This window comes from Phyllobates terribilis, unplaced genomic scaffold (genome assembly GCF_046119375.1).
Source record: "Phyllobates terribilis strain yellow unplaced genomic scaffold, ASM4611937v1 Scaffold_1__5_contigs__length_1240528914, whole genome shotgun sequence".
NCBI lineage: Eukaryota > Metazoa > Chordata > Amphibia > Anura > Dendrobatidae > Phyllobates > Phyllobates terribilis.
In genome coordinates this window covers 676,889,030-676,911,086 of record NW_027362761.1, presented here as the reverse complement: position 1 = coordinate 676,911,086, position 22,057 = coordinate 676,889,030, and positions in this window count along the sequence as shown.

The window sequence follows — 22,057 nt, the reverse complement described above, 5'->3', positions numbered from 1 at the left end:
GGAATTCAGCTGTAGTTAAAAAATGCATTGGAATTTTTCCATTGTTCTCGGAATTCCGCTAAAGTTTTACAATGCTTTGGAACTCTTCCATTTTTCTCTGAAGTCTGCTGAAGTTTAAAAATGCTTTGGAACTCTTCCATTGTTCTGGGAATTCGGCTGAAGTTTAAAAATGCTTTGGAACTCTTCCATTGTTCTCGGAATTCTGCTGATGTTTAACAATGCTTTAGAACTCCTCCATTGTTCTCGGAATTCCGCTGTAGTTTAAAAATGCATTGGAACTCTTCCATTGTTATCGGTATTCCGCTGAAGTTTTAGAATGCTTTTTAACACTTCCATTTTTCTCGGAATTCTGCTGAAGTTTAAAATCGCTTTGGAACTCTTCCATTGTTCTCGGAATTCCGCTAATGTTTAACAATGCTTTGGAACTCTTTCATTGTTCTCGGAATTCCACTGAAGTTTAGCCATGCTTTGGAACTCTTCCATTGTTCTCGGAATTCCGCTGAAGTTTAAAAATGCTTTATAACTCTTCCATTGTTCTCGGAATTCTGCTGAAGTTTAAAAAAGCTTTGGAACTATTACATTGTTCTCAGAATTCTGCTAATATTTAACAATGCTTTGGAACTCTTCCATTATTCTCGGAATTCCGCTACTGTTTAACAATGCTTTGGAACTCATCCATTGTTCTCGGAATTCTATTGATGTTTAATAATGCTTTTGGAACTCTTCCATTGTTCTCAGAATTCTGCTGAAGTTTTAAAACGCTTTAGAAATCTTCCCTTGTTCTCGAAATTCTGCTGAAGTTTAACAATGCTTTGAACTCTTCCATTATTCTCAGAATTCTGCTGAAGTTTAAAAATGCTTTGGTACTCTTCCATTGTTCTCAGAATTCCAGTGGAGCTTAAAAATGCTTTGGAACTCTTCAATTTTTCTCAGAATTACGCTAAAGTTTAAAAATGCTTTGGAACTCTTCCATTGTTCTGGGAATTCGGCTGAAGTTTAAAAATGCTTTGGAGCTCTTCCCATGTTCTGGGAGTTCTGCTGAAGTTTAAAAATGCTTTAGAACTCTTTCATTGTTCTCGGAATTCCGCTGATGTGTAACAATGCTTTGGAACTCTTCCTTTGTTCTCGGAATTCCGCTGCAGTTTAAAAATGCATTGGAACTTTTCCATTGTTCTCGGAATTCCGCTGAAGTTTAAAAAAGCTTTGGAACTATTACATTGTTCTCAGAATTCTGCTAATATTTAACAATGCTTTGGAACTCTTCCATTGTTCTCGGAATTCCGCTGATGTTTAATAATGCTTTTGGAACCCTTCCATTATTCTCGGAATTCCGCTAATGTTTAACAATGCTTTGGAACTCATCCATTGTTCTCGGAATTCTATTGATGTTTAATAATGCTTTTGGAACTCTTCCATTGTTCTCGGAATTCTGCTGAAGTTTTAAAACGGTTTAGAAATCATCCCTTGTTCTCGGAATTCTGCTGAAGTTTAACAATGCTTTGAACTCTTCCATTATTCTCAGAATTCTGCTGAAGTTTAAAAATGCTTTGGTACTCTTCCATTGTTCTCAGAATTCCAATGAAGCTTAAAAATGCTTTGGAACTCTTCAATTTTTCTCAGAATTACGCTAAAGTTTAAAAATGCTTTGGAACTCTTCCATTGTTCTGGGAATTCAGCTGAAGTTTAAAAATGCTTTAGAACTCTTTCATTGTTCTCGGAATTCCGCTGATGTGTAACAATGCTTTGGAACTTTTCCATTGTTCTCGGAATTCCGCTGAAGTTTTACAATGCTTTGGAAAGCTTCCATTTTTCTCTGAATTCTGCTGAAGTTTAAAAATGCTTTGGAACTCTTCGATTGTTCTCGAAATTCCGCTGATGTTTAACAATGCTTTGGAACTCTTCCATTGTTCTCAGAATTCCGCTGTATTTTAAAAATGCTTTGGAACTCTATCATTGTTCTCGGAATTCCGCTGAAGTTTTGCCATGCTTTGGAACTCCTCCATTGTTCTCGGAATTCTGCTGAAGTTTAAAAATGCTTTGGAACTCTTCCATTGTTCTGGGAATTTGGCTGAAGTTTAAAAATGCTTTGGAACTCTTCCTATGTTCTGGGAGTTCTGCTGAAGTTTAAAAATGCTTTGGAACTCTTCCATTGTTCTCGGAATTCCGCTGATGTTTAACAATGCTTTAGAACTCTTCCATTGTTCTCGGAATTCCGCTGATGTTTAACAATGCTTTGGAGCTCTTCCATTGTTCTGGGAATTCGGCTGAAGTTTAAAAATGCTTTGGAGATCTTCCTATGTTCTGGGAGTTCTGCTGAAGTTTAAAAATGCTTTAGAACTCTTCCATTGTTCTCGGAATTCCGCTGATGTCTAACAATGCTTTGGAACTCTTCAATTGTTCTCGGAATTCCGCTGTAGTTTAAAAATGCATTGGAATTTTTCCATTGTTCTCGGAATTCCGCTGAAGTTTTACAATGCTTTGGATCTCTTCCATTTTTCTCTGAAGTCTGCTGAAGTTTAAAAATGCTTTGGAACTCTTCCATTGTTCTGGGAATTCGGCTGAAGTTTAAAAATGCTTTGGAACTCTTCCTAAGTTCTGGGAGTTCTGCTGAAGTTTAAAAATGCTTTGAACTCTTCCATTGTTCTCGGAATTCTGCTGATGTTTAACAATGCTTTAGAACTCCTCCATTGTTCTCGGAATTCCGCTGTAGTTTAAAAATGCATTGGAACTCTTCCATTGTTATCGGTATTCCGCTGAAGTTTTAGAATGCTTTTTAACACTTCCATTTTTCTCGGAATTCTGCTGAAGTTTAAAATCGCTTTGGAACTCTTCCATTGTTCTCGGAATTCCGCTAATGTTTAACAATGCTTTGGAACTCTTTCATTGTTCTCGGAATTCCACTGAAGTTTAGCCATGCTTTGGAACTCTTCCATTGTTCTCGGAATTCCGCTGAAGTTTAAAAATGCTTTATAACTCTTCCATTGTTCTCGGAATTCTGCTGAAGTTTAAAAAAGCTTTGGAACTATTACATTGTTCTCAGAATTCTGCTAATATTTAACAATGCTTTGGAACTCTGCCATTGTTCTCGGAATTCCGCTGATGTTTAATAATGCTTTTGGAACTCTTCCATTATTCTCGGAATTCCGCTAATGTTTAACAATGCTTTGGAACTCATCCATTGTTCTCGGAATTCTATTGATGTTTAATAATGCTTTTGGAACTCTTCCATTGTTCTCGGAATTCTGCTGAAGTTTTAAAACGCTTTAGAAATCTTCCCTTGTTCTCAGAATTCTGCTGAAGTTTAACAATGCTTTGAACTCTTCCATTATTCTCAGAATTCTGCTGAAGTTTAAAAATGCTTTGGTACTCTTCCATTGTTCTCAGAATTCCAGTGGAGCTTAAAAATGCTTTGGAACTCTTCAATTTTTCTCAGAGTTACGCTAAAGTTTAAAAATGCTTTGGAACTCTTCCATTGTTCTGGGAATTCGGCTGAAGTTTAAAAATGCTTTGGAGCTCTTCCCATGTTCTGGGAGTTCTGCTGAAGTTTAAAAATGCTTTAGAACTCTTTCATTGTTCTCGGAATTCCGCTGATGTGTAACAATGCTTTGGAACTCTTCCTTTGTTCTCGGAATTCCGCTGTAGTTTAAAAATGCATTGGAACTTTTCCATTGTTCTCGGAATTCCGCTGAAGTTTAAAAATGCTTTGGAACTATTACATTGTTCTCAGAATTCTGCTAATATTTAACAATGCTTTGGAACTCTTCCATTGTTCTCGGAATTCCGCTGATGTTTAATAATGCTTTTGGAACCCTTCCATTATTCTCGGAATTACGCTAATGTTTAACAATGCTTTGGAACTCATCCATTGTTCTCGGAATTCTATTGATGTTTAATAATGCTTTTGGAACTCTTCCATTGTTCTCGGAATTCTGCTGAAGTTTTAAAACGGTTTAGAAATCTTCCCTTGTTCTCGGAATTCTGCTGAAGTTTAACAATGCTTTGAACTCTTCCATTATTCTCAGAATTCTGCTGAAGTTTAAAAATGCTTTGGTACTCTTCCATTGTTCTCAGAATTCCAATGAAGCTTAAAAATGCTTTGGAACTCTTCAACTTTTCTCAGAATTACGCTAAAGTTTAAAAATGCTTTGGAACTCTTCCATTGTTCTGGGAATTCAGCTGAAGTTTAAAAATGCTTTGGAGCTCTTTCCATGTTCTGGGAGTTCTGCTGAAGTTTAAAAATGCTTTAGAACTCTTTCATTGTTCTCGGAATTCTGCTGATGTGTAACAATGCTTTGGAACTCTTCCTTTGTTCTCGGAATTCCGCTGTAGTTTAAAAATGCATTGGAACTTTTCCATTGTTCTCGGAATTCCGCTGAAGTTTTACAATGCTTTGGAAAGCTTCCATTTTTCTCTGAATTCTGCTGAAGTTTAAAAATGCTTTGGAACTCTTCGATTGTTCTCGAAATTCCGCTGATGTTTAACAATGCTTTGGAACTCTTCCATTGTTCTCAGAATTCCGCTGTATTTTAAAAATGCTTTGGAACTCTATCATTGTTCTCGGAATTCCGCTGAAGTTTAGCCATGCTTTGGAACTCTTCCATTGTTCTCGGAATTCCGCTGAAGTTTAAAAATGCTTTGGAACTCCTCCATTGTTCTCGGAATTCTGCTGAAGTTTAAAAATGCTTTGGAACTCTTCCATTGTTCTGGGAATTTGGCTGAAGTTTAAAAATGCTTTGGAACTCTTCCTATGTTCTGGGAGTTCTGCTGAAGTTTAAAAATGCTTTGGAACTCTTCCATTGTTCTCGGAATTCCGCTGATGTTTAACAATGCTTTAGAACTCTTCCATTGTTCTCGGAATTCCGCTGATGTTTAACAATGCTTTGGAGCTCTTCCATTGTTCTGGGAATTCGGCTGAAGTTTAAAAATGCTTTGGAGATCTTCCTATGTTCTGGGAGTTCTGCTGAAGTTTAAAAATGCTTTAGAACTCTTCCATTGTTCTCGGAATTCCGCTGATGTCTAACAATGCTTTGGAACTCTTCAATTGTTCTCGGAATTCCGCTGTAGTTTAAAAATGCATTGGAATTTTTCCATTGTTCTCGGAATTCCGCTGAAGTTTTACAATGCTTTGGAACTCTTCCATTTTTCTCTGAAGTCTGCTGAAGTTTAAAAATGCTTTGGAACTCTTCCATTGTTCTGGGAATTCGGCTGAAGTTTAAAAATGCTTTGGAACTCTTCCTAAGTTCTGGGAGTTCTGCAGAAGTTTAAAAATGCTTTGGAACTCTTCCATTGTTCTCGAATTCTGCTGATGTTTAACAATGCTTTAGAACTCCTCCATTGTTCTCGGAATTCCGCTGTAGTTTAAAAATGCATTGGAACTCTTCCATTGTTATCGGTATTCCGCTGAAGTTTTAGAATGCTTTTTAACACTTCCATTTTTCTCGGAATTCTGCTGAAGTTTAAAATCGCTTTGGAACTCTTCCATTGTTCTTGGAATTCCGCTAATGTTTAACAATGCTTTGGAACTCTTTCATTGTTCTCGGAATTCCACTGAAGTTTAGCCATGCTTTGGAACTCTTCCATTGTTCTCGGAATTCCGCTGAAGTTTAAAAATGCTTTATAACTCTTCCATTGTTCTCGGAATTCTGCTGAAGTTTAAAAAAGCTTTGGAACTATTACATTGTTCTCAGAATTCTGCTTATATTTAACAATGCTTTGGAACTCTTCTATTATTCTCAGAATTCTGCTGAAGTTTAAAAATGCTTTGGTACTCTTCCATTGTTCTCAGAATTCCAATGAAGCTTAAAAATGCTTTGGAACTCTTCAATTTTTCTCAGAATTACGCTAAAGTTTAAAAATGCTTTGGAACTCTTCCATTGTTCTGGGAATTCGGCTGAAGTTTAAAAATGCTTTGGAACTCTTCCCATGTTCTGGGAGTTCTGCTGAAGTTTAAAAATGCTTTAGAACTCTTTCATTGTTCTCGGAATTCCGCTGATGTGTAGCAATGCTTTGGAACGCTTCCTTTGTTCTCGGAATTCCGCTGTAGTTTAAAAATGCATTGGAACTTTTCCATTGTTCTCGGAATTCCGCTGAAGTTTAAAAAAGCTTTGGAACTATTACATTGTTCTCAGAATTCTGCTAATATTTAACAATGCTTTGGAACTCTTCCATTGTTCTCGGAATTCCGCTGATGTTTAATAATGCTTTTGGAACCCTTCCATTATTCTCGGAATTCCGCTAATGTTTAACAATGCTTTGGAACTCATCCATTGTTCTCGGAATTCTATTGATGTTTAATAATGCTTTTGGAACTCTTCCATTGTTCTCGGAATTCTGCTGAAGTTTTAAAACGGTTTAGAAATCTTCCCTTGTTCTCGGAATTCTGCTGAAGTTTAACAATGCTTTGAACTCTTCCATTATTCTCAGAATTCTGCTGAAGTTTAAAAATGCTTTGGTACTCTTCCATTGTTCTCAGAATTCCAATGAAGCTTAAAAATGCTTTGGAACTCTTCAATTTTTCTCAGAATTACGCTAAAGTTTAAAAATGCTTTGGAACTCTTCCATTGTTCTGGGAATTCAGCTGAAGTTTAAAAATGCTTTGGAGCTCTTCCCATGTTCTGGGAGTTCGGCTGAAGTTTAAAAATGCTTTAGAACTCTTTCATTGTTCTCGGAATTCCGCTGATGTGTAACAATGCTTTGGAACTCTTCCTTTGTTCTCGGAATTCCGCTGTAGTTTAAAAATGCATTGGAACTTTTCCATTGTTCTCGGAATTCCGCTGAAGTTTTACAATGCTTTGGAAAGCTTCCATTTTTCTCTGAATTCTGCTGAAGTTTAAAAATGCTCTGGAACTCTTCGATTGTTCTCGAAATTCCGCTGATGTTTAACAATGCTTTGGAACTCTTCCATTGTTCTCAGAATTCCGCTGTATTTTAAAAATGCTTTGGAACTCTTTCATTGTTCTCGGAATTCCGCTGAAGTTTAGCCATGCTTTGGAACTCTTCCATTGTTCTCGGAATTCCGCTGAAGTTTAAAAATGCTTTGGAACTCTTCCATTGTTCTGGGAATTTGGCTGAAGTTTAAAAATGCTTTGGAACTCTTCCTATGTTCTGGGAGTTCTGCTGAAGTTTAAAAATGCTTTGGAATTCTTCCATTGTTCTCGGAATTCCGCTGATGTTTAACAATGCTTTAGAACTCTTCCATTGTTCTCGGAATTCCGCTGATGTTTAACAATGCTTTTAAGCTCTTCCATTGTTCTGGGAATTCGGCTGAAGTTTAAAAATGCTTTGGAGATCTTCCTATGTTCTGGGAGTTCTGCTGAAGTTTAAAAATGCTTTAGAACTCTTCCATTGTTCTCGGAATTCCGCTGATGTCTAACAATGCTTTGGAACTCTTCAATTGTTCTCGGAATTCAGCTGTAGTTTAAAAATGCATTGGAATTTTTCCATTGTTCTCGGAATTCCGCTGAAGTTTTACAATGCTTTGGAACTCTTCCATTTTTCTCTGAAGTCTGCTGAAGTTTAAAAATGCTTTGGAACTCTTCCATTGTTCTGGGAATTCGGCTGAAGTTTAAAAATGCTTTGGAGCTCTTCCATTGTTCTCAGAATTCTGCTGATGTTTAACAATGCTTTAGAACTCCTCCATTGTTCTCGGAATTCCGCTGTAGTTTAAAAATGCATTGGAACTCTTCCATTGTTATCGGTATTCCGCTGAAGTTTTAGAATGCTTTTTAACACTTCCATTTTTCTCGGAATTCTGCTGAAGTTTAAAATCGCTTTGGAACTCTTCCATTGTTCTCGGAATTCCGCTAATGTTTAACAATGCTTTGGAACTCTTTCATTGTTCTCGGAATTCCACTGAAGTTTAGCCATGCTTTGGAACTCTTCCATTGTTCTCGGAATTCCGCTGAAGTTTAAAAATGCTTTATAACTCTTCCATTGTTCTCGGAATTCTGCTGAAGTTTAAAAAAGCTTTGGAACTATTACATTGTTCTCAGAATTCTGCTAATATTTAACAATGCTTTGGAACTCTTCCATTATTCTCGGAATTCCGCTACTGTTTAACAATGCTTTGGAACTCATCCATTGTTCTCGGAATTCTATTGATGTTTAATAATGCTTTTGGAACTCTTCCATTGTTCTCGGAATTCTGCTGAAGTTTTAAAACGCTTTAGAAATCTTCCCTTGTTCTCAGAATTCTGCTGAAGTTTAACAATGCTTTGAACTCTTCCATTATTCTCAGAATTCTGCTGAAGTTTAAAAATGCTTTGGTACTCTTCCATTGTTCTCAGAATTCCAGTGGAGCTTAAAAATGCTTTGGAACTCTTCAATTTTTCTCAGAGTTACGCTAAAGTTTAAAAATGCTTTGGAACTCTTCCATTGTTCTGGGAATTCGGCTGAAGTTTAAAAATGCTTTGGAGCTCTTCCCATATTCTGGGAGTTCTGCTGAAGTTTAAAAATGCTTTAGAACTCTTTCATTGTTCTCGGAATTCCGCTGATGTGTAACAATGCTTTGGAACTCTTCCTTTGTTCTCGGAATTCCGCTGTAGTTTAAAAATGCATTGGAACTTTTCCATTGTTCTCGGAATTCCGCTGAAGTTTAAAAATGCTTTGGAACTATTACATTGTTCTCAGAATTCTGCTAATATTTAACAATGCTTTGGAACTCTTCCATTGTTCTCGGAATTCCGCTGATGTTTAATAATGCTTTTGGAACCCTTCCATTATTCTCGGAATTACGCTAATGTTTAACAATGCTTTGGAACTCATCCATTGTTCTCGGAATTCTATTGATGTTTAATAATGCTTTTGGAACTCTTCCATTGTTCTCGGAATTCTGCTGAAGTTTTAAAACGGTTTAGAAATCTTCCCTTGTTCTCGGAATTCTGCTGAAGTTTAACAATGCTTTGAACTCTTCCATTATTCTCAGAATTCTGCTGAAGTTTAAAAATGCTTTGGTACTCTTCCATTGTTCTCAGAATTCCAATGAAGCTTAAAAATGCTTTGGAACTCTTCAACTTTTCTCAGAATTACGCTAAAGTTTAAAAATGCTTTGGAACTCTTCCATTGTTCTGGGAATTCAGCTGAAGTTTAAAAATGCTTTGGAGCTCTTTCCATGTTCTGGGAGTTCTGCTGAAGTTTAAAAATGCTTTAGAACTCTTTCATTGTTCTCGGAATTCTGCTGATGTGTAACAATGCTTTGGAACTCTTCCTTTGTTCTCGGAATTCCGCTGTAGTTTAAAAATGCATTGGAACTTTTCCATTGTTCTCGGAATTCCGCTGAAGTTTTACAATGCTTTGGAAAGCTTCCATTTTTCTCTGAATTCTGCTGAAGTTTAAAAATGCTTTGGAACTCTTCGATTGTTCTCGAAATTCCGCTGATGTTTAACAATGCTTTGGAACTCTTCCATTGTTCTCAGAATTCCGCTGTATTTTAAAAATGCTTTGGAACTCTATCATTGTTCTCGGAATTCCGCTGAAGTTTAGCCATGCTTTGGAACTCTTCCATTGTTCTCGGAATTCCGCTGAAGTTTAAAAATGCTTTGGAACTCCTCCATTGTTCTCGGAATTCTGCTGAAGTTTAAAAATGCTTTGGAACTCTTCCATTGTTCTGGGAATTTGGCTGAAGTTTAAAAATGCTTTGGAACTCTTCCTATGTTCTGGGAGTTCTGCTGAAGTTTAAAAATGCTTTGGAACTCTTCCATTGTTCTCGGAATTCCGCTGATGTTTAACAATGCTTTAGAACTCTTCCATTGTTCTCGGAATTCCGCTGATGTTTAACAATGCTTTGGAGCTCTTCCATTGTTCTGGGAATTCGGCTGAAGTTTAAAAATGCTTTGGAGATCTTCCTATGTTCTGGGAGTTCTGCTGAAGTTTAAAAATGCTTTAGAACTCTTCCATTGTTCTCGGAATTCCGCTGATGTCTAACAATGCTTTGGAACTCTTCAATTGTTCTCGGAATTCCGCTGTAGTTTAAAAATGCATTGGAATTTTTCCATTGTTCTCGGAATTCCGCTGAAGTTTTACAATGCTTTGGAACTCTTCCATTTTTCTCTGAAGTCTGCTGAAGTTTAAAAATGCTTTGGAACTCTTCCATTGTTCTGGGAATTCGGCTGAAGTTTAAAAATGCTTTGGAACTCTTCCTAAGTTCTGGGAGTTCTGCAGAAGTTTAAAAATGCTTTGGAACTCTTCCATTGTTCTCGAATTCTGCTGATGTTTAACAATGCTTTAGAACTCCTCCATTGTTCTCGGAATTCCGCTGTAGTTTAAAAATGCATTGGAACTCTTCCATTGTTATCGGTATTCCGCTGAAGTTTTAGAATGCTTTTTAACACTTCCATTTTTCTCGGAATTCTGCTGAAGTTTAAAATCGCTTTGGAACTCTTCCATTGTTCTTGGAATTCCGCTAATGTTTAACAATGCTTTGGAACTCTTTCATTGTTCTCGGAATTCCACTGAAGTTTAGCCATGCTTTGGAACTCTTCCATTGTTCTCGGAATTCCGCTGAAGTTTAAAAATGCTTTATAACTCTTCCATTGTTCTCGGAATTCTGCTGAAGTTTAAAAAAGCTTTGGAACTATTACATTGTTCTCAGAATTCTGCTTATATTTAACAATGCTTTGGAACTCTTCTATTATTCTCAGAATTCTGCTGAAGTTTAAAAATGCTTTGGTACTCTTCCATTGTTCTCAGAATTCCAATGAAGCTTAAAAATGCTTTGGAACTCTTCAATTTTTCTCAGAATTACGCTAAAGTTTAAAAATGCTTTGGAACTCTTCCATTGTTCTGGGAATTCGGCTGAAGTTTAAAAATGCTTTGGAACTCTTCCCATGTTCTGGGAGTTCTGCTGAAGTTTAAAAATGCTTTAGAACTCTTTCATTGTTCTCGGAATTCCGCTGATGTGTAGCAATGCTTTGGAACGCTTCCTTTGTTCTCGGAATTCCGCTGTAGTTTAAAAATGCATTGGAACTTTTCCATTGTTCTCGGAATTCCGCTGAAGTTTAAAAAAGCTTTGGAACTATTACATTGTTCTCAGAATTCTGCTAATATTTAACAATGCTTTGGAACTCTTCCATTGTTCTCGGAATTCCGCTGATGTTTAATAATGCTTTTGGAACCCTTCCATTATTCTCGGAATTCCGCTAATGTTTAACAATGCTTTGGAACTCATCCATTGTTCTCGGAATTCTATTGATGTTTAATAATGCTTTTGGAACTCTTCCATTGTTCTCGGAATTCTGCTGAAGTTTTAAAACGGTTTAGAAATCTTCCCTTGTTCTCGGAATTCTGCTGAAGTTTAACAATGCTTTGAACTCTTCCATTATTCTCAGAATTCTGCTGAAGTTTAAAAATGCTTTGGTACTCTTCCATTGTTCTCAGAATTCCAATGAAGCTTAAAAATGCTTTGGAACTCTTCAATTTTTCTCAGAATTACGCTAAAGTTTAAAAATGCTTTGGAACTCTTCCATTGTTCTGGGAATTCAGCTGAAGTTTAAAAATGCTTTGGAGCTCTTCCCATGTTCTGGGAGTTCGGCTGAAGTTTAAAAATGCTTTAGAACTCTTTCATTGTTCTCGGAATTCCGCTGATGTGTAACAATGCTTTGGAACTCTTCCTTTGTTCTCGGAATTCCGCTGTAGTTTAAAAATGCATTGGAACTTTTCCATTGTTCTCGGAATTCCGCTGAAGTTTTACAATGCTTTGGAAAGCTTCCATTTTTCTCTGAATTCTGCTGAAGTTTAAAAATGCTCTGGAACTCTTCGATTGTTCTCGAAATTCCGCTGATGTTTAACAATGCTTTGGAACTCTTCCATTGTTCTCAGAATTCCGCTGTATTTTAAAAATGCTTTGGAACTCTTTCATTGTTCTCGGAATTCCGCTGAAGTTTAGCCATGCTTTGGAACTCTTCCATTGTTCTCGGAATTCCGCTGAAGTTTAAAAATGCTTTGGAACTCTTCCATTGTTCTGGGAATTTGGCTGAAGTTTAAAAATGCTTTGGAACTCTTCCTATGTTCTGGGAGTTCTGCTGAAGTTTAAAAATGCTTTGGAATTCTTCCATTGTTCTCGGAATTCCGCTGATGTTTAACAATGCTTTAGAACTCTTCCATTGTTCTCGGAATTCCGCTGATGTTTAACAATGCTTTTAAGCTCTTCCATTGTTCTGGGAATTCGGCTGAAGTTTAAAAATGCTTTGGAGATCTTCCTATGTTCTGGGAGTTCTGCTGAAGTTTAAAAATGCTTTAGAACTCTTCCATTGTTCTCGGAATTCCGCTGATGTCTAACAATGCTTTGGAACTCTTCAATTGTTCTCGGAATTCAGCTGTAGTTTAAAAATGCATTGGAATTTTTCCATTGTTCTCGGAATTCCGCTGAAGTTTTACAATGCTTTGGAACTCTTCCATTTTTCTCTGAAGTCTGCTGAAGTTTAAAAATGCTTTGGAACTCTTCCATTGTTCTGGGAATTCGGCTGAAGTTTAAAAATGCTTTGGAGCTCTTCCATTGTTCTCAGAATTCTGCTGATGTTTAACAATGCTTTAGAACTCCTCCATTGTTCTCGGAATTCCGCTGTAGTTTAAAAATGCATTGGAACTCTTCCATTGTTATCGGTATTCCGCTGAAGTTTTAGAATGCTTTTTAACACTTCCATTTTTCTCGGAATTCTGCTGAAGTTTAAAATCGCTTTGGAACTCTTCCATTGTTCTCGGAATTCCGCTAATGTTTAACAATGCTTTGGAACTCTTTCATTGTTCTCGGAATTCCACTGAAGTTTAGCCATGCTTTGGAACTCTTCCATTGTTCTCGGAATTCCGCTGAAGTTTAAAAATGCTTTATAACTCTTCCATTGTTCTCGGAATTCTGCTGAAGTTTAAAAAAGCTTTGGAACTATTACATTGTTCTCAGAATTCTGCTAATATTTAACAATGCTTTGGAACTCTTCCATTATTCTCGGAATTCCGCTACTGTTTAACAATGCTTTGGAACTCATCCATTGTTCTCGGAATTCTATTGATGTTTAATAATGCTTTTGGAACTCTTCCATTGTTCTCAGAATTCTGCTGAAGTTTTAAAACGCTTTAGAAATCTTCCCTTGTTCTCGAAATTCTGCTGAAGTTTAACAATGCTTTGAACTCTTCCATTATTCTCAGAATTCTGCTGAAGTTTAAAAATGCTTTGGTACTCTTCCATTGTTCTCAGAATTCCAGTGGAGCTTAAAAATGCTTTGGAACTCTTCAATTTTTCTCAGAATTACGCTAAAGTTTAAAAATGCTTTGGAACTCTTCCATTGTTCTGGGAATTCGGCTGAAGTTTAAAAATGCTTTGGAGCTCTTCCCATGTTCTGGGAGTTCTGCTGAAGTTTAAAAATGCTTTAGAACTCTTTCATTGTTCTCGGAATTCCGCTGATGTGTAACAATGCTTTGGAACTCTTCCTTTGTTCTCGGAATTCCGCTGTAGTTTAAAAATGCATTGGAACTTTTCCATTGTTCTCGGAATTCCGCTGAAGTTTAAAAATGCTTTGGAACTATTACATTGTTCTCAGAATTCTGCTAATATTTAACAATGCTTTGGAACTCTTCCATTGTTCTCGGAATTCCGCTGATGTTTAATAATGCTTTTGGAACCCTTCCATTATTCTCGGAATTACGCTAATGTTTAACAATGCTTTGGAACTCATCCATTGTTCTCGGAATTCTATTGATGTTTAATAATGCTTTTGGAACTCTTACATTGTTCTCGGAATTCTGCTGAAGTTTTAAAACGGTTTAGAAATCTTCCCTTGTTCTCGGAATTCTGCTGAAGTTTAACAATGCTTTGAACTCTTCCATTATTCTCAGAATTCTGCTGAAGTTTAAAAATGCTTTGGTACTCTTCCATTGTTCTCAGAATTCCAATGAAGCTTAAAAATGCTTTGGAACTCTTCAACTTTTCTCAGAATTACGCTAAAGTTTAAAAATGCTTTGGAACTCTTCCATTGTTCTGGGAATTCAGCTGAAGTTTAAAAATGCTTTGGAGCTCTTTCCATGTTCTGGGAGTTCTGCTGAAGTTTAAAAATGCTTTAGAACTCTTTCATTGTTCTCGGAATTCTGCTGATGTGTAACAATGCTTTGGAACTCTTCCTTTGTTCTCGGAATTCCGCTGTAGTTTAAAAATGCATTGGAACTTTTCCATTGTTCTCGGAATTCCGCTGAAGTTTTACAATGCTTTGGAAAGCTTCCATTTTTCTCTGAATTCTGCTGAAGTTTAAAAATGCTTTGGAACTCTTCGATTGTTCTCGAAATTCCGCTGATGTTTAACAATGCTTTGGAACTCTTCCATTGTTCTCAGAATTCCGCTGTATTTTAAAAATGCTTTGGAACTCCTCCATTGTTCTGGGAATTCAGCTGAAGTTTAAAAATGCTTTGGAGCTCTTCCCATGTTCTGGGAGTTCTGCTGAAGTTTAAAAATGCTTTAGAACTCTTTCATTGTTCTCGGAATTCCGCTGAAGTTTAGCCATGCTTTGGAACTCTTCCATTGTTCTCGGAATTCCGCTGAAGTTTAAAAATGCTTTGGAACTCCTCCATTGTTCTCGGAATTCTGCTGAAGTTTAAAAATGCTTTGGAACTCTTCCATTGTTCTGGGAATTTGGCTGAAGTTTAAAAATGCTTTGGAACTCTTCCTATGTTCTGGGAGTTCTGCTGAAGTTTAAAAATGCTTTGGAACTCTTCCATTGTTCTCGGAATTCCGCTGATGTTTAACAATGCTTTAGAACTCTTCCATTGTTCTCGGAATTCCGCTGATGTTTAACAATGCTTTGGAGCTCTTCCATTGTTCTGGGAATTCGGCTGAAGTTTAAAAATGCTTTGGAGATCTTCCTATGTTCTGGGAGTTCTGCTGAAGTTTAAAAATGCTTTAGAACTCTTCCATTGTTCTCGGAATTCCGCTGATGTCTAACAATGCTTTGGAACTCTTCAATTGTTCTCGGAATTCCGCTGTAGTTTAAAAATGCATTGGAATTTTTCCATTGTTCTCGGAATTCCGCTGAAGTTTTACAATGCTTTGGAACTCTTCCATTTTTCTCTGAAGTCTGCTGAAGTTTAAAAATGCTTTGGAACTCTTCCATTGTTCTGGGAATTCGGCTGAAGTTTAAAAATGCTTTGGAACTCTTCCTAAGTTCTGGGAGTTCTGCTGAAGTTTAAAAATGCTTTGGAACTCTTCCATTGTTCTCGGAATTCTGCTGATGTTTAACAATGCTTTAGAACTCCTCCATTGTTCTCGGAATTCCGCTGTAGTTTAAAAATGCATTGGAACTCTTCCATTGTTATCGGTATTCCGCTGAAGTTTTAGAATGCTTTTTAACACTTCCATTTTTCTCGGAATTCTGCTGAAGTTTAAAATCGCTTTGGAACTCTTCCATTGTTCTCGGAATTCCGCTAATGTTTAACAATGCTTTGGAACTCTTTCATTGTTCTCGGAATTCCACTGAAGTTTAGCCATGCTTTGGAACTCTTCCATTGTTCTCGGAATTGCGCTGAAGTTTAAAAATGCTTTATAACTCTTCCATTGTTCTCGGAATTCTGCTGAAGTTTAAAAAAGCTTTGGAACTATTACATTGTTCTCAGAATTCTGCTAATATTTAACAATGCTTTGGAACTCTTCTATTATTCTCAGAATTCTGCTGAAGTTTAAAAATGCTTTGGTACTCTTCCATTGTTCTCAGAATTCCAATGAAGCTTAAAAATGCTTTGGAACTCTTCAATTTTTCTCAGAATTACGCTAAAGTTTAAAAATGCTTTGGAACTCTTCCATTGTTCTGGGAATTCGGCTGAAGTTTAAAAATGCTTTGGAGCTCTTCCCATGTTCTGGGAGTTCTGCTGAAGTTTAAAAATGCTTTAGAACTCTTTCATTGTTCTCGGAATTCCGCTGATGTGTAGCAATGCTTTGGAACGCTTCCTTTGTTCTCGGAATTCCGCTGTAGTTTAAAAATGCATTGGAACTTTTCCATTGTTCTCGGAATTCCGCTGAAGTTTAAAAAAGCTTTGGAACTATTACATTGTTCTCAGAATTCTGCTAATATTTAACAATGCTTTGGAACTCTTCCATTGTTCTCGGAATTCCGCTGATGTTTAATAATGCTTTTGGAACCCTTCCATTATTCTCGGAATTCCGCTAATGTTTAACAATGCTTTGGAACTCATCCATTGTTCTCGGAATTCTATTGATGTTTAATAATGCTTTTGGAACTCTTCCATTGTTCTCGGAATTCTGCTGAAGTTTTAAAACGGTTTAGAAATCTTCCCTTGTTCTCGGAATTCTGCTGAAGTTTAACAATGCTTTGAACTCTTCCATTATTCTCAGAATTCTGCTGAAGTTTAAAAATGCTTTGGTACTCTTCCATTGTTCTCAGAATTCCAATGAAGCTTAAAAATGCTTTGGAACTCTTCAATTTTTCTCAGAATTACGCTAAAGTTTAAAAATGCTTTGGAACTCTTCCATTGTTCTGGGAATTCAGCTGAAGTTTAAAAATGCTTTGGAGCTCTTCCCATGTTCTGGGAGTTCTGCTGAAGTTTAAAAATGCTTTAGAACTCTTTCATTGTTCTCGGAATTCCGCTGATGTGTAACAATGCTTTGGAACTCTTCCTTTGTTCTCGGAATTCCGCTGTAGTTTAAAAATGCATTGGAACTTTTCCATTGTTCTCGGAATTCCGCTGAAGTTTTACAATGCTTTGGAAAGCTTCCATTTTTCTCTGAATTCTGCTGAAGTTTAAAAATGCTCTGGAACTCTTCGATTGTTCTCGAAATTCCGCTGATGTTTAACAATGCTTTGGAACTCTTCCATTGTTCTCAGAATTCCGCTGTATTTTAAAAATGCTTTGGAACTCTTTCATTGTTCTCGGAATTCCGCTGAAGTTTAGCCATGCTTTGGAACTCTTCCATTGTTCTCGGAATTCCGCTGAAGTTTAAAAATGCTTTGGAACTCTTCCATTGTTCTGGGAATTTGGCTGAAGTTTAAAAATGCTTTGGAACTCTTCCTATGTTCTGGGAGTTCTGCTGAAGTTTAAAAATGCTTTGGAATTCTTCCATTGTTCTCGGAATTCCGCTGATGTTTAACAATGCTTTAGAACTCTTCCATTGTTCTCGGAATTCCGCTGATGTTTAACAATGCTTTTAAGCTCTTCCATTGTTCTGGGAATTCGGCTGAAGTTTAAAAATGCTTTGGAGATCTTCCTATGTTCTGGGAGTTCTGCTGAAGTTTAAAAATGCTTTAGAACTCTTCCATTGTTCTCGGAATTCCGCTGATGTCTAACAATGCTTTGGAACTCTTCAATTGTTCTCGGAATTCAGCTGTAGTTTAAAAATGCATTGGAATTTTTCCATTGTTCTCGGAATTCCGCTGAAGTTTTACAATGCTTTGGAACTCTTCCATTTTTCTCTGAAGTCTGCTGAAGTTTAAAAATGCTTTGGAACTCTTCCATTGTTCTGGGAATTCGGCTGAAGTTTAAAAATGCTTTGGAGCTCTTCCATTGTTCTCAGAATTCTGCTGATGTTTAACAATGCTTTAGAACTCCTCCATTGTTCTCGGAATTCCGCTGTAGTTTAAAAATGCATTGGAACTCTTCCATTGTTATCGGTATTCCGCTGAAGTTTTAGAATGCTTTTTAACACTTCCATTTTTCTCGGAATTCTGCTGAAGTTTAAAATCGCTTTGGAACTCTTCCATTGTTCTCGGAATTCCGCTAATGTTTAACAATGCTTTGGAACTCTTTCATTGTTCTCGGAATTCCACTGAAGTTTAGCCATGCTTTGGAACTCTTCCATTGTTCTCGGAATTCCGCTGAAGTTTAAAAATGCTTTATAACTCTTCCATTGTTCTCGGAATTCTGCTGAAGTTTAAAAAAGCTTTGGAACTATTACATTGTTCTCAGAATTCTGCTAATATTTAACAATGCTTTGGAACTCTTCCATTATTCTCGGAATTCCGCTACTGTTTAACAATGCTTTGGAACTCATCCATTGTTCTCGGAATTCTATTGATGTTTAATAATGCTTTTGGAACTCTTCCATTGTTCTCAGAATTCTGCTGAAGTTTTAAAACGCTTTAGAAATCTTCCCTTGTTCTCGAAATTCTGCTGAAGTTTAACAATGCTTTGAACTCTTCCATTATTCTCAGAATTCTGCTGAAGTTTAAAAATGCTTTGGTACTCTTCCATATTTCTCAGAATTCCAGTGGAGCTTAAAAATGCTTTGGAACTCTTCAATTTTTCTCAGAATTACGCTAAAGTTTAAAAATGCTTTGGAACTCTTCCATTGTTCTGGGAATTCGGCTGAAGTTTAAAAATGCTTTGGAGCTCTTCCCATGTTCTGGGAGTTCTGCTGAAGTTTAAAAATGCTTTAGAACTCTTTCATTGTTCTCGGAATTCCGCTGATGGGTAACAATGCTTTGGAACTCTTCCTTTGTTCTCGGAATTCCGCTGTAGTTTAAAAATGCATTGGAACTCTTCCATTGTTCTCGGAATTCCGCTGAAGTTTAAAAAAGCTTTGGAACTATTACATTGTTCTCAGAATTCTGCTAATATTTAACAATGCTTTGGAACTCTTCCATTGTTCTCGGAATTCCGCTGATGTTTAATAATGCTTTTGGAACCCTTCCATTATTCTCGGAATTCCGCTAATGTTTAACAATGCTTTGGAACTCATCCATTGTTCTCGGAATTCTATTGATGTTTAATAATGCTTTTGGAACTCTTCCATTGTTCTCGGAATTCTGCTGAAGTTTTAAAACGGTTTAGAAATCATCCCTTGTTCTCGGAATTCTGCTGAAGTTTAACAATGCTTTGAACTCTTCCATTATTCTCAGAATTCTGCTGAAGTTTAAAAATGCTTTGGTACTCTTCCATTGTTCTCAGAATTCCAATGAAGCTTAAAAATGCTTTGGAACTCTTCAATTTTTCTCAGAATTACGCTAAAGTTTAAAAATGCTTTGGAACTCTTCCATTGTTCTGGGAATTCAGCTGAAGTTTAAAAATGCTTTAGAACTCTTTCATTGTTCTCGGAATTCCGCTGATGTGTAACAATGCTTTGGAACTTTTCCATTGTTCTCGGAATTCCGCTGAAGTTTTACAATGCTTTGGAAAGCTTCCATTTTTCTCTGAATTCTGCTGAAGTTTAAAAATGCTTTGGAACTCTTCGATTGTTCTCGAAATTCCGCTGATGTTTAACAATGCTTTGGAACTCTTCCATTGTTCTCAGAATTCCGCTGTATTTTAAAAATGCTTTGGAACTCTATCATTGTTCTCGGAATTCCGCTGAAGTTTAGCCATGCTTTGGAACTCTTCCATTGTTCTCGGAATTCCGCTGAAGTTTAAAAATGCTTTGGAACTCCTCCATTGTTCTCGGAATTCTGCTGAAGTTTAAAAATGCTTTGGAACTCTTCCATTGTTCTGGGAATTTGGCTGAAGTTTAAAAATGCTTTGGAACTCTTCCTATGTTCTGGGAGTTCTGCTGAAGTTTAAAAATGCTTTGGAACTCTTCCATTGTTCTCGGAATTCCGCTGATGTTTAACAATGCTTTAGAACTCTTCCATTGTTCTCGGAATTCCGCTGATGTTTAACAATGCTTTGGAGCTCTTCCATTGTTCTGGGAATTCGGCTGAAGTTTAAAAATGCTTTGGAGATCTTCCTATGTTCTGGGAGTTCTGCTGAAGTTTAAAAATGCTTTAGAACTCTTCCATTGTTCTCGGAATTCCGCTGATGTCTAACAATGCTTTGGAACTCTTCAATTGTTCTCGGAATTCCGCTGTAGTTTAAAAATGCATTGGAATTTTTCCATTGTTCTCGGAATTCCGCTGAAGTTTTACAATGCTTTGGATCTCTTCCATTTTTCTCTGAAGTCTGCTGAAGTTTAAAAATGCTTTGGAACTCTTCCATTGTTCTGGGAATTCGGCTGAAGTTTAAAAATGCTTTGGAACTCTTCCCAAGTTCTGGGAGTTCTGCTGAAGTTTAAAAATGCTTTGAACTCTTCCATTGTTCACGGAATTCTGCTGATGTTTAACAATGCTTTAGAACTCCTCCATTGTTCTCGGAATTCCGCTGTAGTTTAAAAATGCATCGGAACTCTTCCATTGTTATCGGTATTCCGCTGAAGTTTTTGAATGCTTTTTAACACTTCCATTTTTCTCGGAATTCTGCTGAAGTTTAAAATCGCTTTGGAACTCTTCCATTGTTCTCGGAATTCCGCTAATGTTTAACAATGCTTTGGAACTCTTTCATTGTTCTCGGAATTCCACTGAAGTTTAGCCATGCTTTGGAACTCTTCCATTGTTCTCGGAATTCCGCTGAAGTTTAAAAATGCTTTATAACTCTTCCATTGTTCTCGGAATTCTGCTGAAGTTTAAAAAAGCTTTGGAACTATTACATTGTTCTCAGAATTCTGCTAATATTTAACAATGCTTTGGAACTCTGCCATTGTTCTCGGAAATCCGCTGATGTTTAATAATGCTTTTGGAACTCTTCCATTATTCTCGGAATTCCGCTAATGTTTAACAATGCTTTGGAACTCATCCATTGTTCTCGGAATTCTATTGATGTTTAATAATGCTTTTGGAACTCTTCCATTGTTCTCGGAATTCTGCTGAAGTTTTAAAACGCTTTAGAAATCTTCCCTTGTTCTCAGAATTCTGCTGAAGTTTAACAATGCTTTGAACTCTTCCATTATTCTCAGAATTCTGCTGAAGTTTAAAAATGCTTTGGTACTCTTCCATTGTTCTCAGAATTCCAGTGGAGCTTAAAAATGCTTTGGAACTCTTCAATTTTTCTCAGAGTTACGCTAAAGTTTAAAAATGCTTTGGAACTCTTCCATTGTTCTGGGAATTCGGCTGAAGTTTAAAAATGCTTTGGAGCTCTTCCCATGTTCTGGGAGTTCTGCTGAAGTTTAAAAATGCTTTAGAACTCTTTCATTGTTCTCGGAATTCCGCTGATGTGTAACAATGCTTTGGAACTCTTCCTTTGTTCTCGGAATTCCGCTGTAGTTTAAAAATGCATTGGAACTTTTCCATTGTTCTCGGAATTCCGCTGAAGTTTAAAAATGCTTTGGAACTATTACATTGTTCTCAGAATTCTGCTAATATTTAACAATGCTTTGGAACTCTTCCATTGTTCTCGGAATTCCGCTGATGTTTAATAATGCTTTTGGAACCCTTCCATTATTCTCGGAATTACGCTAATGTTTAACAATGCTTTGGAACTCATCCATTGTTCTCGGAATTCTATTGATGTTTAATAATGCTTTTGGAACTCTTCCATTGTTCTCGGAATTCTGCTGAAGTTTTAAAACGGTTTAGAAATCTTCCCTTGTTCTCGGAATTCTGCTGAAGTTTAACAATGCTTTGAACTCTTCCATTATTCTCAGAATTCTGCTGAAGTTTAAAAATGCTTTGGTACTCTTCCATTGTTCTCAGAATTCCAATGAAGCTTAAAAATGCTTTGGAACTCTTCAATTTTTCTCAGAATTACGCTAAAGTTTAAAAATGCTTTGGAACTCTTCCATTGTTCTGGGAATTCAGCTGAAGTTTAAAAATGCTTTGGAGCTCTTTCCATGTTCTGGGAGTTCTGCTGAAGTTTAAAAATGCTTTAGAACTCTTTCATTGTTCTCGGAATTCTGCTGATGTGTAACAATGCTTTGGAACTCTTCCTTTGTTCTCGGAATTCCGCTGTAGTTTAAAAATGCATTGGAACTTTTCCATTGTTCTCGGAATTCCGCTGAAGTTTTACAATGCTTTGGAAAGCTTCCATTTTTCTCTGAATTCTGCTGTAGTTTAAAAATGCTTTGGAACTCTTCGATTGTTCTCGAAATTCCGCTGATGTTTAACAATGCTTTGGAACTCTTCCATTGTTCTCAGAATTCCGCTGTATTTTAAAAATGCTTTGGAACTCTATCATTGTTCTCGGAATTCCGCTGAAGTTTAGCCATGCTTTGGAACTCTTCCATTATTCTCGGAATTCCGCTGAAGTTTAAAAATGCTTTGGAACTCCTCCATTGTTCTCGGAATTCTGCTGAAGTTTAAAAATGCTTTGGAACTCTTCCATTGTTCTG